General features: G+C 36.5%; 1 long non-coding RNA gene across 1 annotated transcript; it reads left to right on the plus strand.

Moving 5' to 3' along the window:
• Positions 1-11: 11 nt before the first annotated feature.
• Positions 12-1,935, plus strand: LOC132471947 (uncharacterized). Its single transcript, XR_009528953.1, has 2 exons — positions 12-467; positions 880-1,935. It is a non-coding gene; the product is annotated as an uncharacterized LOC132471947 (long non-coding RNA).
• The last annotated feature ends 15,369 nt before the right edge of the window (positions 1,936-17,304 follow it).

A 17,304-nucleotide genomic window follows, 5' to 3' on the forward strand; every position in this document is an offset into this window, starting at 1 on the left:
CATATATAAATATATATTTACTTACACATATCATATATGATCATGTTTTTTCTATTTCTATTTTTTTTCTTTTCGCTGGTCCCATGTTTGAGGTTCAAGGGGGGGGGGGGGGGGGGGTAAATCGTCTGTTTGGAAAATGTATATCTTAAACAAGAACGGCAAGAATGGAAAAACAGCAGACGGAAAGGGTTTCTATTGTGTGGAACGTGTACTGAACTGGTTCCGGTGTAAAGGTGAATGGTCTGCTGAGTGCATGTGAAGCAGGCTGGTCCAGGGGTGTCCACTGGACGATGTGTTGGAACCCCTCCACCCTGAGCATGACATCCACCTGGAGACAGCGTCTGGGCTCCTGATATCCATGAACCACGTCCAAATATCAACCCTGACCGCACCGTATGATTCTAGCAATAATCTGAAAGGAATTAAGAGGTTTTGGTGGCACTGCATCTCTCGAACAGTACAGTGCAGTACAGAACAGTCAGTACAGTACAGTACAGAACAGTGCAGAACAGTACAGAACAGTCAGTACAGTACAGAACAGTCAGTACAGTCAGTACAGAACAGTACAGAACAGTCAGTACAGTACAGAACAGTACAGTACAGTACAGAACAGTACAGTACAGAACAGTACAGTACAGTACAGAACAGTCAGTACAGTACAGAACAGTCAGTACAGTGCAGTACAGAACAGTACAGTCAGTACAGAACAGTCAGTACAGTACAGAACAGTGCAGAACAGTACAGAACAGTCAGTACAGTACAGAACAGTACAGAACAGTACAGAACAGTCAGTACAGAACAGTACAGAACAGTCAGTACAGAACAGTCAGTACAGTGCAGTACAGAACAGTGCAGTACAGAACAGTACAGAACAGTCAGTACAGTACAGAACAGTCAGTACAGAACAGTACAGAACAGTCAGTACAGTGCAGTACAGAACAGTGCAGAACAGTACAGAACAGTACAGAACAGTCAGTACAGTACAGAACAGTCAGTACAGTGCAGAACAGTGCTGTACAGTACAGAGCAGCCAGTACAATGAGTGTATTCCATTGCTTTTAAATATACACTGTAAGTCTACTGAACCGTCTACAGTAACTGAACCAAAATGATATTGCAGTGAAGTCTGGAAAATCATCCAAGAGCCCCTGCGGTGTGCGTCAGTGCTAAAGAGGACGGCTTGTAATGAGTGCCCCACAACCTAGTGGGCACCAATATCCTCTCTCTCCTCGTCCTCCGAGGTATACTTCTAAAGTGCTTATGAATGAACCGCGACAACAGATGAACTGACGTAACCCGTCTGTGCTGTTGGTCACGCTAAGGCGGTCTCCACGAACACAAACAGAGGTCTGCGGGCTCTGGTGGGCTCACCTCTCTATGAGAGAGTGAGGAGATGTGGATCAGTAGTCTGGTGGGTGGACCATGCTCAGGGTCAGCAGGGGTTCCACGCAGCATCGCACAGTCCTTCTCTGGGGGGTCTTTGACCTGCAGGGGGGGGAGCATGTTCTGTTGGGGGGGGGGGGGGGGGGGGGGCCTGGAGCCGTTATGTGTTAAAAAGGCAGAAAAGAGTGTTGTAAATAAAGGAATGTATTAAAGGACCGATGTGCTCTGGCTCATCATTGTTCGAAGGAGTCTTACATCCTGCACCCAACACACCACACACTGTTAACACACACATGCATCACAGGACACTGGAAACAATGCAAGGGTTGAGTATCTGACAATGGCATTTCTAAGAATACAACACAAATCAGAACAAACAAAAAAGAAAACGTCAAAGTGCTCCATGACCACGGTTCCAAACAGCAGGAGTAGGGATAGGAATCAGCGAGACGATTTCCCCCTCTCTCAGCTGCAAAGCATCTAAGGCCTTGAATGACATGCAGTCTAAATAAAACAGAATCCCGGCGATTCTAGTGATGCATTTTTGATGAATGTTGGATGTGTTGTTGTTTTGTTCTGTTACAACAGACACATGGCATTACTGTGGCATTCTTTGAAGATGTGTGTGTGTGTGTGTGTGTGTGTGTGTGTGTGTGTGTGTGTGTGTGTGTGTGTGTGTGTGGAATGCTGGCAGCGGTGCAAAGCACTCTGGGTAACACATTGACCCTAGGAGTCTGCTTTGATCGCCCACATGACAAACAGAAACGGAGACTGTGAATAAAAATATATTAGGGAGAGGAGAGTGAGAGGGAGATGGAGAGAGAGATGGAAAGAGAGAGTTGAAAAAGAGAGTGAGATGAAAAGGGAGAGAGATGAAAGGAGAGAGATGAAAGGACCGAGTTGAAAAGAGAGCTGAAAGGAGAGAGGGAAGGAAAATAGGAGAGGAGATGAGTAAAGACAGGATGAGAGTAGACTAGTAGAGGGAGGTGGAGGAGTGGAGGAGACATGTGGAGAGCAGGAGAGTGGACGTTGTCTCCGTACTTGTCGGTTATTTTAGTCGACAACCAAAATATGATTGAAATAAATCGAAACGGTGAATCTATCTCCTTTACGTCAAGTACTTCTGCTGCGACATTGCCAGCATATGAACCTTGAACTTCTCGGAGATACTTCCATGCATTATTGTAGCCGCGGGTTTATTGCCTGGGAACCCGATGGGAGCCGGATGAGACGAGAATATACAAGAGCAGCCTGCTGGGTAAATAGAAACCAGTAGAGAGCAGGGGGACAGGTGAGTATGGTGCTAGTAAGGGAGTGGGGGCGGACCACCTAGTGACTGGTGTAGAGGGGAGGTAGAGAGTACTATAGTGGGGGGAGACTGGAAAGAAGGGAAATAATTAAGATGTGGAAGATGAGAAAGAGAGAATGGCATAATAAATAAGCTTAGTTTCTAGTGAAGGTGGGACCCAGAGGGGAATCTAGAGTTTGTTTAGGGACGATGTTTATGAGAAGCACATGTTGCCATGCACAGTGGGGTGAGACAGAAGAGGAAGAAAAGGGAGTGACGGGGAGCTGCAGGAGCATTCTTAAATGAAGTAGAATAAAGGCCTTTATTCTACTTCGTTTAAGAATGCTCGATTCTGATTGGCTGGGAGGGGTGCATTAATCCGGCATATTGCCCGCTGACTTGTCGGTTCTACTTGCTGCTGACTGAGCACAGTAGATCAATACGCCGCTTGCATCGTTTTCTATCACATACATTTCCAACATGAGGTCCGTTGTAAAAATAAACCAAGGAGTGCATGTTTGATCGATCGTCATTAAAGCGAATGACGAATGTAGCAACTACGTTATTAAACTAGTGATCAGATCCAGCCTTGTGTGGTTGCTATAGAAACGAGTTACCTACAGCTGAGCTAACGTTATTCACCGTAGTTCTAAAGGGAACTACTTTTCGAGGGAGATGAACTTAAACAGAGTATACATTTAATAAGCATGCAATACGAATAAGAAAAAGGCTAATTATTAAAGTATTTGAATTGTTTTATTATGTTGGCCGACGCGAAGTAGAATAAACGGAATAATCACCTCAAGGCAGGGCAATAAACAGTATGATATGCCCGGCTCGCGGAAGGTTACCGTCCACGAGCCGGGCATATCAAACTGTTTATTGCCCGGCCTCTCTGTGATTATTCCTTACATAAAATGTATGTTTATGGCATAGATTTCTCCTCAAATTAGGCCAATAAAGCAATGATAACAAAAACAAAAAAAACACAAACGCTCGATCAAAGGCCCGACCCGACAATCAAAACCCTCATTGTTTAACATGAATTGGCTAAACAAATGACCACTGTAGCATATTTAAACACAATTCAAATTGTGTTTAACAATAACACCCCATAACCCCCATAATTTTTTTGGAATTTAATAGATTTGATTTCCTGTATTCTGGTGCATTTTGGGGATGGCCACTACCTATTTACCTGCTTTTCATTCAGATTCATAGCCTACATCCTGACTTGCAGGGCCTGGACAAGCTTACACTGCATATACAGACCTACTTCATGGCCATTCCACCAGCCATTGCTATTTGACCCATTGTTGTTATTCTGATATTGAGACAAATCATGATCACTGTCCTATAGCGTCCATTTTTTGTGAGTCTCAATGTCTACTTCAAATATGTTCAAAAATGCAGTTAGAAATATGGGACAGTTGCTTCATTTTGTTTATATGCTACAGGCCGAAAGACTAAATTAATATGTAACTTACTTGCTCCTTTTAAGTTTAAGATTGCTTTGGGAGTCCAATTCCTCCTCTGAAAAGGGTGGAAAGTGCTTACAACTCTCTGCTAGTTAGCGATCTATGACACAGTTGTTTTTTATTGGTCGTCATGAAAAAAAACAAAAGGGGTAACATTGTTGTTTTTTATTGGTCGTCATGAAAAAAACTAAAGGGGTAACGTCGTTGATATTTATCAAATAAAACATAGGGGGTAACACTGTTGTTTTTCTTTGGTCGTCAAGAAAAAAACATAAGGGGCAACACTGTTGTTTTTTATTGGTCGTCATGAAGAAAAACATAAGGGGTAACCCTGTTGTCTTTGTCAAATAAAATATAAGGGGTAACACTGTCGTTTTTTATCAGTCGTCATGAAAAAAACATAAGGGGTAACACTGTCGTTTTTTATTGGTCGTCATGAAAAAAACATTATAGAAATACACACATACATTTTAATGTCATGTATATCCTATTTTTTGATGATTGATTATTTAGTATTGTCATCGCCTCAGTGGTGCAGTGGAGTGTACTCTGCCTAACTCCCTGGCGACCGGGGTTCAAGTCCGGTTGATGACCTCTGTTGGAAGACTCTTATCTCTATGTCATGCGAATTATAAAGTCCGTGGCTCAATTTCTGTGGAAAACACAATATCTTGAATTTGAAACGTAATGCTATCATGTCTATTGCATATATATTGTGATATATAACCACAGACATATTTAAATTTTAAATCTCAGTGGGAAGTGGAGAGAGCTGTGAGCTAACCCCCTGGAGACCGGGGTTCAAGTCTGGTTGATGTCCTCTGTTGGAAGACTCTTATCTCTATTTCATGCGAATTATTAAGCCAAGTATAACCATTGTGTTGTGTTTATTTGGTGTCTTGATGGTGCATTGATAATTTTGGTGGTTAACACTCTCAACAGCTCAGGTTCGGATCCCCGCAAAAATGTCGACAGTTTTTTAATTGGTCGTCATGAAAAAAAAAGATATAAAAAAAAAAAAAGTCCTTGTCAAATAGAATATATGGGGTAACATTGTTGTTTTTCATCAGTCATCATGTCAAAAAAACATAAGGGGTAACACTGATGTTTTTTATTGGTCATTATGAAAAAAAACATAAGGGGTAACACTGTTGTTTTTTATTGGTCGTCATGAAAAAGAATATAAGGGGTAACACTGTTGTTTTTCATCAGTCATCATGGGAAAATAACATAAGGGGTAACACAGTCGTTTTTATCAAATGAAACGTAAAGGGTAACACTGTCGTTTTTTATCTGTCGTCATGAAAAACCCATAAGGGGTAAGACTGTCGAAATGTATCGAATAAAACATAGGGGGTAACACTGTCGTATTTACCAAATGAAACATGGGGGGTGACACTGTCGTTTTTCTTTGGTCGTCATGAAAAAAAACACATGGGGTAACACTCGTTTTTTATGGGTCATGAAAAAAAACATAATGGGTAACACTGTTGTTTTTTATTGGTCGTCATGAAAAAAAACATAAGGGGTAACACTGTCGTTTTTTATTGGTCGTCATGAAAAAAAACATAAGGGGTAACACTGTTGTTTTTTATGGGTCGTCATGAAAAAAAACATAATGGGTAACACTGTTGTTTTTTTATTGGTCGTCATGAAAAAAAACATAAGGGGTAACACTGTTGTCTTTTATGGGTCGTCAAGAAAAAAAACATAATGGGTAACACTGTTGTTTTTTTATTGGTCGTCATGAAAAAAAACATAAGGGGTGACACTGTTGTTTTTTATGGGTCGTCACGAAAAAAAACACAAGGGGTAACACTGTTGTTTTTTTATTGGTTGTCATGAAAAAAAACATAAGGGGTAACACTGTTGTCTTTGTCAAATAAAACATAAGGGGTAACACTGTCGTATTTTATTGGTCGTCATGGGAAAATAACATAAGGGGTAACACAGTCGTTTTTATCAAATGAAACGTAAAGGGTAACACTGTCGTTTTTTATCTGTCGTCATGAAAAACCCATAAGGGGTAAGACTGTCGAAATGTATCGAATAAAACATAGGGGGTAACACTGTCGTTTTTACCAAATGAAACATGAGGGGTGACACTGTCGTTTTTCTTTGGTCGTCATGAAAAAAAACATAAGGGGTAACACTGTCGTTTTTTATTGGTCGTCATGAAAAAAAACATAAGGGGTAACACTGTCGTTTTTTATGGGTCGTCATGAAAAAAAACATAATGGGTAACACTGTTGTTTTTTTATTGGTCGTCATGAAAAAAAACATAAGGGGTAACACTGTTGTTTTTTATGGGTCGTCACGAAAAAAAACACAAGGGGTAACACTGTCGTTTTTTTATTGGTTGTCATGAAAAAAAACATAAGGGGTAACACTGTTGTTTTTTTATTGGTTGTCATGAAAAAAAACATAAGGGGTAACACTGTTGTCTTTGTCAAATAAAATATAAGGGGTAACACTGTCGTATTTTATTGGTCGTCATGGAAAAAAACATAAGGGGTAACACTGTTGTTTTTTATTGGTCGTCATGAAAAAAACATAAGGGGTAACACTGTCGTTTTTTTATTTGTCGTCATGAAAAATAACATAAGGGGTAACACTGTTGTTTTTTATTGGTCGTCGTGAAAAAAAACATAAGGGGTAACACTGTTGTTTTTTATTGGTCGTCATGAAAAAAAACATAATGGGTAACACTGTTGTTTTTTTATTGGTCGTCATGAAAAAAAACATAAGGGGTGACACTGTTGTTTTTTATGGGTCGTCACGAAAAAAAACACAAGGGGTAACACTGTTGTTTTTTTATTGGTTGTCATGAAAAAAAACATAAGGGGTAACACTGTCGTTTTTTTATTTGTCGTCATGAAAAATAACATAAGGGGTAACACTGTTGTTTTTTATTGGTCGTCGTGAAAAAAAACATAAGGGGTAACACTTGTTTTTTATTGGTCGTCATGAAAAAAAACATAATGGGTAACACTGTTGTTTTTTTATTGGTCGTCATGAAAAAAAACATAAGGGGTAACACTGTTGTCTTTGTCAAATAAAACATAAGGGGTAACACTGTCGTATTTTATTGGTCGTCATGGGAAAATAACATAAGGGGTAACACAGTCGTTTTTATCAAATGAAACGTAAAGGGTAACACTGTCGTTTTTTATCTGTCGTCATGAAAAACCCATAAGGGGTAAGACTGTCGAAATGTATCGAATAAAACATAGGGGGTAACACTGTCGTTTTTACCAAATGAAACATGAGGGGTGACACTGTCGTTTTTCTTTGGTCGTCATGAAAAAAAACATAAGGGGTAACACTGTCGTTTTTTATTGGTCGTCATGAAAAAAAACATAAGGGGTAACACTGTCGTTTTTTATGGGTCGTCATGAAAAAAAACATAATGGGTAACACTGTTGTTTTTTTATTGGTCGTCATGAAAAAAAACATAAGGGGTAACACTGTTGTTTTTTATGGGTCGTCACGAAAAAAAACACAAGGGGTAACACTGTCGTTTTTTTATTGGTTGTCATGAAAAAAAACATAAGGGGTAACACTGTTGTTTTTTTATTGGTTGTCATGAAAAAAAACATAAGGGGTAACACTGTTGTCTTTGTCAAATAAAATATAAGGGGTAACACTGTCGTATTTTATTGGTCGTCATGGGAAAAAAACATAAGGGATAACACTGTTGATTTTTTATTGGTCGTCATGAAAAAAAACATAAGGGGTAACACTGTTGTTTTTTATTGGTCGTCATGAAAAAAACATAAGGGGTAACACTGTCGTTTTTTTATTTGTCGTCATGAAAAATAACATAAGGGGTAACACTGTTGTTTTTTATTGTTCGTCGTGAAAAAAAACATAAGGGGTAACACTGTTGTTTTTTATTGGTCGTCATGAAGAAAAACATAATGGGTAACACTGTTGTTTTTTTATTGGTCGTCATGAAAAAAAACATAAGGGGTGACACTGTTGTTTTTTATGGGTCGTCACGAAAAAAAACACAAGGGGTAACACTGTTTTTTTTTTATTGGTTGTCATGAAAAAAAACATAAGGGGTAACACTGTTGTCTTTGTCAAATAAAACATAAGGGGTAACACTGTCGTATTTTATTGGTCGTCATGGGAAAATAACATAAGGGGTAACACAGTCGTTTTTATCAAATGAAACGTAAAGGGTAACACTGTCGTTTTTTATCTGTCGTCATGAAAAACCCATAAGGGGTAAGACTGTCGAAATGTATCGAATAAAACATAGGGGGTAACACTGTCGTTTTTACCAAATGAAACATGAGGGGTGACACTGTCGTTTTTCTTTGGTCGTCATGAAAAAAAACATAAGGGGTAACACTGTCGTTTTTTATTGGTCGTCATGAAAAAAAACATAAGGGGTAACACTGTCGTTTTTTATGGGTCGTCATGAAAAAAAACATAATGGGTTACACTGTTGTTTTTTTATTGGTCGTCATGAAAAAAAACATAAGGGGTAACACTGTTGTTTTTTATGGGTCGTCACGAAAAAAAACACAAGGGGTAACACTGTCGTTTTTTTATTGGTTGTCATGAAAAAAAACATAAGGGGTAACAATGTTGTTTTTTTATTGGTTGTCATGAAAAAAAACACAAGGGGTAACACTGTTGTCTTTGTCAAATAAAATATAAGGGGTAACACTGTCGTATTTTATTGGTCGTCATGGGAAAAAAACATAAGGGGTAACACTGTCGTTTTTTATGGGTCGTCACGAAAAAAAACATCAGGGGTAACACTGTTGTATTTTTATTGGTTGTCATGAAAAAAAACATAAGGGGTAACACTGTCGTTTTTTTATTGGTTGTCATGAAAAAAAACATAAGGGGTAACACTGTTGTTTTTTATTGGTCGTCGTGAAAAAAAACACGAAAGGAAATAATAGAAATACACACATACATTTTTATGTCATGTATATCCTCTTTATTGATGATTGATTATTGTATCGTAATGCTATCATGTCTATTGTACTGTCATATATAACCTCAGACATAAGTATATCACAAATCTCAGTAGGAAGTGGAGAGAGCTGTGAGCTAACCCCCTGGAGACCGGGGTTCAAGTCTGGTTGATGTACTCTATTGGAAGACACTAATTTCTATTTCATGCGAATTATAAAGACAAGTATAACCCTTGTGATGACTTTTTTCAGTGTCTTGATGGTGCATTAATAAGTTCGGAGGTTGATACTCTAAACAGCTCAGGTTCGGATCCCCACAAAAACGTAGACAGGGGTACCACTGTTGTTTTTTATTGGTCGCCATGAAAAAAAACATAAGGGGTAACACTGTTGTTTTTTATTGGTCGTCATGAAAAAAAACATAAGGGGTAACACTGTCGTTTTTTTATTGGTCGTCATGAAAAAAAACATAAGGGGTAACACTGTTGTTTTTTATTGGTCGTCATGAAAAAAAACATAAGGGGTAACACTGTTGTTTTTTATTGGTCGTCATGAAAAAAAACATAAGGGGTAACACTGTTGTTTTTTATTGGTCGTCATGAAAAAAAACATAAGGGGTAACACTGTTGTTTTTTATTGGTCGTCGTGAAAAAAAACATAAGGGGTAACACTGTCGTTTTTTCATTTGTCGTCATGAAAAAAAACATAAGGGGTAACACTGTTGTTTTTTATTGGTCGTCGTGAAAAAAAACATAAGGGGTAACACCGTTGTTTTTTATTGGTCGTCATGAAAAAAAACATAAGGGGTAACACTGTTGATTTTTTATTTGTCGTCATGAAAAATAACATAAGGGGTAACACTGTTGTTTTTTTATAGGTTGTCATGAAAAAAAACATAAGGGGTAACACTGTTGTCTTTGTCAAATAAAACATAAGGGGTAACACTGTCGTATTTTATTGGTCGTCATGGGAAAAAACATAAGGGGTAACACTGTCGTTTTTTTATTTGTCGTCATGAAAAATAACATAAGGGGTAACACTGTTGTTTTTTATTGTTCGTCGTGAAAAAAAACATAAGGGGTAACACTGTTGTTTTTTATTGGTCGTCATGAAGAAAAACATAATGGGTAACACTGTTGTTTTTTTATTGGTCGTCATGAAAAAAAACATAAGGGGTGACACTGTTGTTTTTTATGGGTCGTCACGAAAAAAAACACAAGGGGTAACACTGTTTTTTTTTTATTGGTTGTCATGAAAAAAAACATAAGGGGTAACACTGTTGTCTTTGTCAAATAAAACATAAGGGGTAACACTGTCGTATTTTATTGGTCGTCATGGGAAAATAACATAAGGGGTAACACAGTCGTTTTTATCAAATGAAACGTAAAGGGTAACACTGTCGTTTTTTATCTGTCGTCATGAAAAACCCATAAGGGGTAAGACTGTCGAAATGTATCGAATAAAACATAGGGGGTAACACTGTCGTTTTTACCAAATGAAACATGAGGGGTGACACTGTCGTTTTTCTTTGGTCGTCATGAAAAAAAACATAAGGGGTAACACTGTCGTTTTTTATTGGTCGTCATGAAAAAAAACATAAGGGGTAACACTGTCGTTTTTTATGGGTCGTCATGAAAAAAAACATAATGGGTTACACTGTTGTTTTTTTATTGGTCGTCATGAAAAAAAACATAAGGGGTAACACTGTTGTTTTTTATGGGTCGTCACGAAAAAAAACACAAGGGGTAACACTGTCGTTTTTTTATTGGTTGTCATGAAAAAAAACATAAGGGGTAACAATGTTGTTTTTTTATTGGTTGTCATGAAAAAAAACACAAGGGGTAACACTGTTGTCTTTGTCAAATAAAATATAAGGGGTAACACTGTCGTATTTTATTGGTCGTCATGGGAAAAAAACATAAGGGGTAACACTGTCGTTTTTTATGGGTCGTCACGAAAAAAAACATCAGGGGTAACACTGTTGTATTTTTATTGGTTGTCATGAAAAAAAACATAAGGGGTAACACTGTCGTTTTTTTATTGGTTGTCATGAAAAAAAACATAAGGGGTAACACTGTTGTTTTTTATTGGTCGTCGTGAAAAAAAACACGAAAGGAAATAATAGAAATACACACATACATTTTTATGTCATGTATATCCTCTTTATTGATGATTGATTATTGTATCGTAATGCTATCATGTCTATTGTACTGTCATATATAACCTCAGACATAAGTATATCACAAATCTCAGTAGGAAGTGGAGAGAGCTGTGAGCTAACCCCCTGGAGACCGGGGTTCAAGTCTGGTTGATGTACTCTATTGGAAGACACTAATTTCTATTTCATGCGAATTATAAAGACAAGTATAACCCTTGTGATGACTTTTTTCAGTGTCTTGATGGTGCATTAATAAGTTCGGAGGTTGATACTCTAAACAGCTCAGGTTCGGATCCCCACAAAAACGTAGACAGGGGTACCACTGTTGTTTTTTATTGGTCGCCATGAAAAAAAACATAAGGGGTAACACTGTTGTTTTTTATTGGTCGTCATGAAAAAAAACATAAGGGGTAACACTGTTGTTTTTTATTGGTCGTCATGAAAAAAAACATAAGGGGTAACACTGTTGTTTTTTATTGGTCGTCATGAAAAAAAACATAAGGGGTAACACTGTTGTTTTTTATTGGTCGTCATGAAAAAAAACATAAGGGGTAACACTGTTGTTTTTTATTGGTTGTCATGAAAAAAAACATAAGGGGTAACACTGTTGTTTTTTATTGGTCGTCATGAAAAAAAACATAAGGGGTAACACTGTTGTTTTTTATTGGTCGTCGTGAAAAAAAACATAAGGGGTAACACTGTCGTTTTTTCATTTGTCGTCATGAAAAAAAACATAAGGGGTAACACTGTTGTCTTTGTCAAATAAAATATAAGGGGTAACACTGTCGTATTTTATTGGTCGTCATGGGAAAAAAACATAAGGGATAACACTGTTGATTTTTTATTGGTCGTCATGAAAAAAAACATAAGGGGTAACACTGTTGTTTTTTATTGGTCGTCATGAAAAAAACATAGGGGGTAACACTGTCGTTTTTTTATTTGTCGTCATGAAAAATAACATAAGGGGCAACACTGTTGTTTTTTATTGTTCGTCGTGAAAAAAAACATAAGGGGTAACACTGTTGTTTTTTATTGGTCGTCATGAAGAAAAACATAATGGGTAACACTGTTGTTTTTTTATTGGTCGTCATGAAAAAAAACATAAGGGGTGACACTGTTGTTTTTTATGGGTCGTCACGAAAAAAAACACAAGGGGTAACACTTTTTTTTTTTTATTGGTTGTCATGAAAAAAAACATAAGGGGTAACACTGTTGTCTTTGTCAAATAAAACATAAGGGGTAACACTGTCGTATTTTATTGGTCGTCATGGGAAAATAACATAAGGGGTAACACAGTCGTTTTTATCAAATGAAACGTAAAGGGTAACACTGTCGTTTTTTATCTGTCGTCATGAAAAACCCATAAGGGGTAAGACTGTCGAAATGTATCGAATAAAACATAGGGGGTAACACTGTCGTTTTTACCAAATGAAACATGAGGGGTGACACTGTCGTTTTTCTTTGGTCGTCATGAAAAAAAACATAAGGGGTAACACTGTCGTTTTTTATTGGTCGTCATGAAAAAAAACATAAGGGGTAACACTGTCGTTTTTTATGGGTCGTCATGAAAAAAAACATAATGGGTAACACTGTTGTTTTTTTATTGGTCGTCATGAAAAAAAACATAAGGGGTAACACTGTTGTTTTTTATGGGTCGTCACGAAAAAAAACACAAGGGGTAACACTGTCGTTTTTTTATTGGTTGTCATGAAAAAAAACATAAGGGGTAACAATGTTGTTTTTTTATTGGTTGTCATGAAAAAAAACACAAGGGGTAACACTGTTGTCTTTGTCAAATAAAATATAAGGGGTAACACTGTCGTATTTTATTGGTCGTCATGGGAAAAAAACATAAGGGGTAACACTGTCGTTTCTTATGGGTCGTCACGAAAAAAAACATCAGGGGTAACACTGTTGTATTTTTATTGGTTGTCATGAAAAAAAACATAAGGGGTAACACTCTCGTTTTTTTATTGGTTGTCATGAAAAAAAACATAAGGGGTAACACTGTTGTTTTTTATTGGTCGTCGTGAAAAAAAACACGAAAGGAAATAATAGAAATACACACATACATTTTTATGTCATGTATATCCTCATTATTGATGATTGATTATTGTATCGTAATGCTATCATGTCTATTGTACTGTCATATATAACCTCAGACATAAGTATATTACAAATCTCAGTAGGAAGTGGAGAGAGCTGTGAGCTAACCCCCTGGAGACCGGGGTTCAAGTCTGGTTGATGTACTCTATTGGAAGACACTAATTTCTATTTCATGCGAATTATAAAGACAAGTATAACCCTTGTGATGACTTTTTTCAGTGTCTTGATGGTGCATTAATAAGTTCGGAGGTTGATACTCTAAACAGCTCAGGTTCGGATCCCCACAAAAACGTAGACAGGGGTACCACTGTGGTTTTTTATTGGTCGCCATGAAAAAAAACATAAGGGGTAACACTGTTGTTTTTTATTGGTCGTCATGAAAAAAAACATAAGGGGTAACACTGTCGTTTTTTTATTGGTTGTCATGAAAAAAAACATAAGGGGTAACAATGTTGTTTTTTTATTGGTTGTCATGAAAAAAAACACAAGGGGTAACACTGTTGTCTTTGTCAAATAAAATATAAGGGGTAACACTGTCGTATTTTATTGGTCGTCATGGGAAAAAAACATAAGGGGTAACACTGTCGTTTCTTATGGGTCGTCACGAAAAAAAACATCAGGGGTAACACTGTTGTATTTTTATTGGTTGTCATGAAAAAAAACATAAGGGGTAACACTGTCGTTTTTTTATTGGTTGTCATGAAAAAAAACATAAGGGGTAACACTGTTGTTTTTTATTGGTCGTCGTGAAAAAAAACACGAAAGGAAATAATAGAAATACACACATACATTTTTATGTCATGTATATCCTCATTATTGATGATTGATTATTGTATCGTAATGCTATCATGTCTATTGTACTGTCATATATAACCTCAGACATAAGTATATTACAAATCTCAGTAGGAAGTGGAGAGAGCTGTGAGCTAACCCCCTGGAGACCGGGGTTCAAGTCTGGTTGATGTACTCTATTGGAAGACACTAATTTCTATTTCATGCGAATTATAAAGACAAGTATAACCCTTGTGATGACTTTTTTCAGTGTCTTGATGGTGCATTAATAAGTTCGGAGGTTGATACTCTAAACAGCTCAGGTTCGGATCCCCACAAAAACGTAGACAGGGGTACCACTGTGGTTTTTTATTGGTCGCCATGAAAAAAAACATAAGGGGTAACACTGTTGTTTTTTATTGGTCGTCATGAAAAAAAACATAAGGGGTAACACTGTCGTTTTTTTATTGGTCGTCATGAAAAAAAACATAAGGGGTAACACTGTTGTTTTTTATTGGTCGTCATGAAAAAAAAGATAAGGGGTAACACTGTTGTTTTTTATTGGTCGTCATGAAAAAAAACATAAGGGGTAACACTGTTGTTTTTTATTGGTCGTCATGAAAAAAAACATAAGGGGTAACACTGTTGTTTTTTATTGGTTGTCATGAAAAAAAACATAAGGGGTAACACTGTTGTTTTTTATTGGTCGTCATGAAAAAAAACATAAGGGGTAACACTGTTGTTTTTTATTGGTCGTCGTGAAAAAAAACATAAGGGGTAACACTGTCGTTTTTTCATTTGTCGTCATGAAAAAAAACATAAGGGGTAACACTGTTGTTTTTTATTGGTCGTCGTGAAAAAAAACATAAGGGGTAACACCGTTATTTTTTATTGGTCGTCATGAAAAAAAACATAAGGGGTAACACTGTTGATTTTTTATTGGTCGTCATGAAAAAAAACATAAGGGGTAACACTGTTGTTTTTTATTGGTCGTCATGAAAAAAACATAAGGGGTTACACTGTTGTTTTTTATTGGTCGTCGTGAAAAAAAACATAAGGGGTAACACTGTCGTTTTTTTATTGGTCGTCATGAAAAAAAACATAAGGGGTAACACCGTTGTTTTTTATTGGTCGTCATGAAAAAAAACATAAGGGGTAACACTGTTGATTTTTTATTGGTCGTCATGAAAAAAAACATAAGGGGTAACACTGTCGTTTTTTTATTTGTCGTCATGAAAAAAAACATAAGGGGTTACACTGTTGTTTTTTATTGGTCGTCGTGAAAAAAAACATAAGGGGTAACACTGTCGTTTTTTTATTGGTCGTCATGAAAAAAAACATAAGGGGTAACACTGTTGTTTTTTATTGGTCGTCATGAAAAAAAACATAAGGGGTAACACTGTTGTTTTTTATTGGTCGTCATGAAAAAAAACATAAGGGGTAACACTGTTGTTTTTTATTGGTCGTCATGAAAAAAAACATAAGGGGTAACACTGTTGTTTTTTATTGGTCGTCATGAAAAAAAACATAAGGGGTAACACTGTTGTTTTTTATTGGTCGTCATGAAAAAAAACATAAGGGGTAACACTGTTGTTTTTTATTGGTCGTCGTGAAAAAAAACATAAGGGGTAACACTGTCGTTTTTTCATTTGTCGTCATGAAAAAAAACATAAGGGGTAACACTGTTGTTTTTTATTGGTCGTCGTGAAAAAAAACATAAGGGGTAACACCGTTGTTTTTTATTGGTCGTCATGAAAAAAAACATAAGGGGTAACACTGTTGATTTTTTATTGGTCGTCATGAAAAAAAACATAAGGGGTAACACTGTTGTTTTTTATTGGTCGTCATGAAAAAAACATAAGGGGTAACACTGTCGTTTTTTTATTTGTCGTCATGAAAAAAAACATAAGGGGTAACACTGTCGTTTTTTTATTTGTCGTCATGAAAAAAAACATAAGGGGTTACACTGTTGTTTTTTATTGGTCGTCGTGAAAAAAAACATAAGGGGTAACACTGTTGTTTTTTATTGGTTGTCGTGAAAAAAAACATAAGGGGTAACACTGTTGTTTTTTATTGGTTGTCATGAAAAAAAACATAAGGGGTAACACTGTTGTTTTTTATTGGTCGTCATGAAAAAAAACATAAGGGGTAACACTGTTGTTTTTTATTGGTTGTCATGAAAAAAAACATAAGGGGTAACACTGTCGTTTTTTCATTTGTCGTCATGAAAAAAAACATAAGGGGTAACACTGTTGTCCTTGTCAAAAAAAACATAAGGGGTAACACTGTCGTTTTTTTATTTGTCGTCATGAAAAAAAACATAAGGGGTTACACTGTTGTTTTTTATTGGTCGTCATGAAAAAAAACATAAGGGGTAACACTTATGTTTTTATCAAATGAAACGTAAAGGGTAACACTGTCGTTTTTTATCTGTCGTCATGAAAAAAACATAAGGGGTAACACTGTCGTTTTTTTATTGGTCGTCATGAAAAAAAACATAAGTGGTAACACTGTCGTTTTTTTATTGGTCGTCATGAAAAAAAACATAAGGGGTAACACTGTTGTTTTTTATTGGTCGTCATGAAAAAAAACATAAGGGGTAACACTGTTGTTTTTTATTGGTTGTCATGAAAAAAAACATAAGGGGTAACACTGTTGTCTTTGTCAAATGAAACATAAGGGGTAACACTGTTGTTTTTTATTGGTCGTCATGAAAAAAAACATAAGGGGTAACACTGTTGTCCTTGTCAAATAAAATATAAGGTGTAACACTGTTGTTTTTCATCAGTCATCATGGGAAAAAAACATAAGGGGTAACACTGTCGTTTTTATCAAAAGAAACCTAAAGGGTAACACTGTCGTTTTTTATCTGTCGTCATGAAAAAAACATAAGGGGTAACACTGTTGTTTCTTATTGGTCGTCATGAAAAAAAACATAAGGGGTAACACTGTTGTCTTTGTCAAATAAAACATAAGGGGTAACACTGTCGTTTTTTTATTGGTCGTCATGAAAAAAAACATAAGGGGTAACACTGTCGTTTTTTTATTGGTCGTCATGAAAAAAAACATAAGGGGTAACACTGTTGTTTTTTATTGGTCGTCATGAAAAAAAACATAAGGGGTAACACTGTTGTTTTTTATTGGTCGTCATGAAAAAAAACATAAGGGGTAACACTGTTGTTT

Source organism: Gadus macrocephalus, chromosome 14 (assembly GCF_031168955.1).
Source record: "Gadus macrocephalus chromosome 14, ASM3116895v1".
NCBI classification, from domain to species: domain Eukaryota; kingdom Metazoa; phylum Chordata; class Actinopteri; order Gadiformes; family Gadidae; genus Gadus; species Gadus macrocephalus.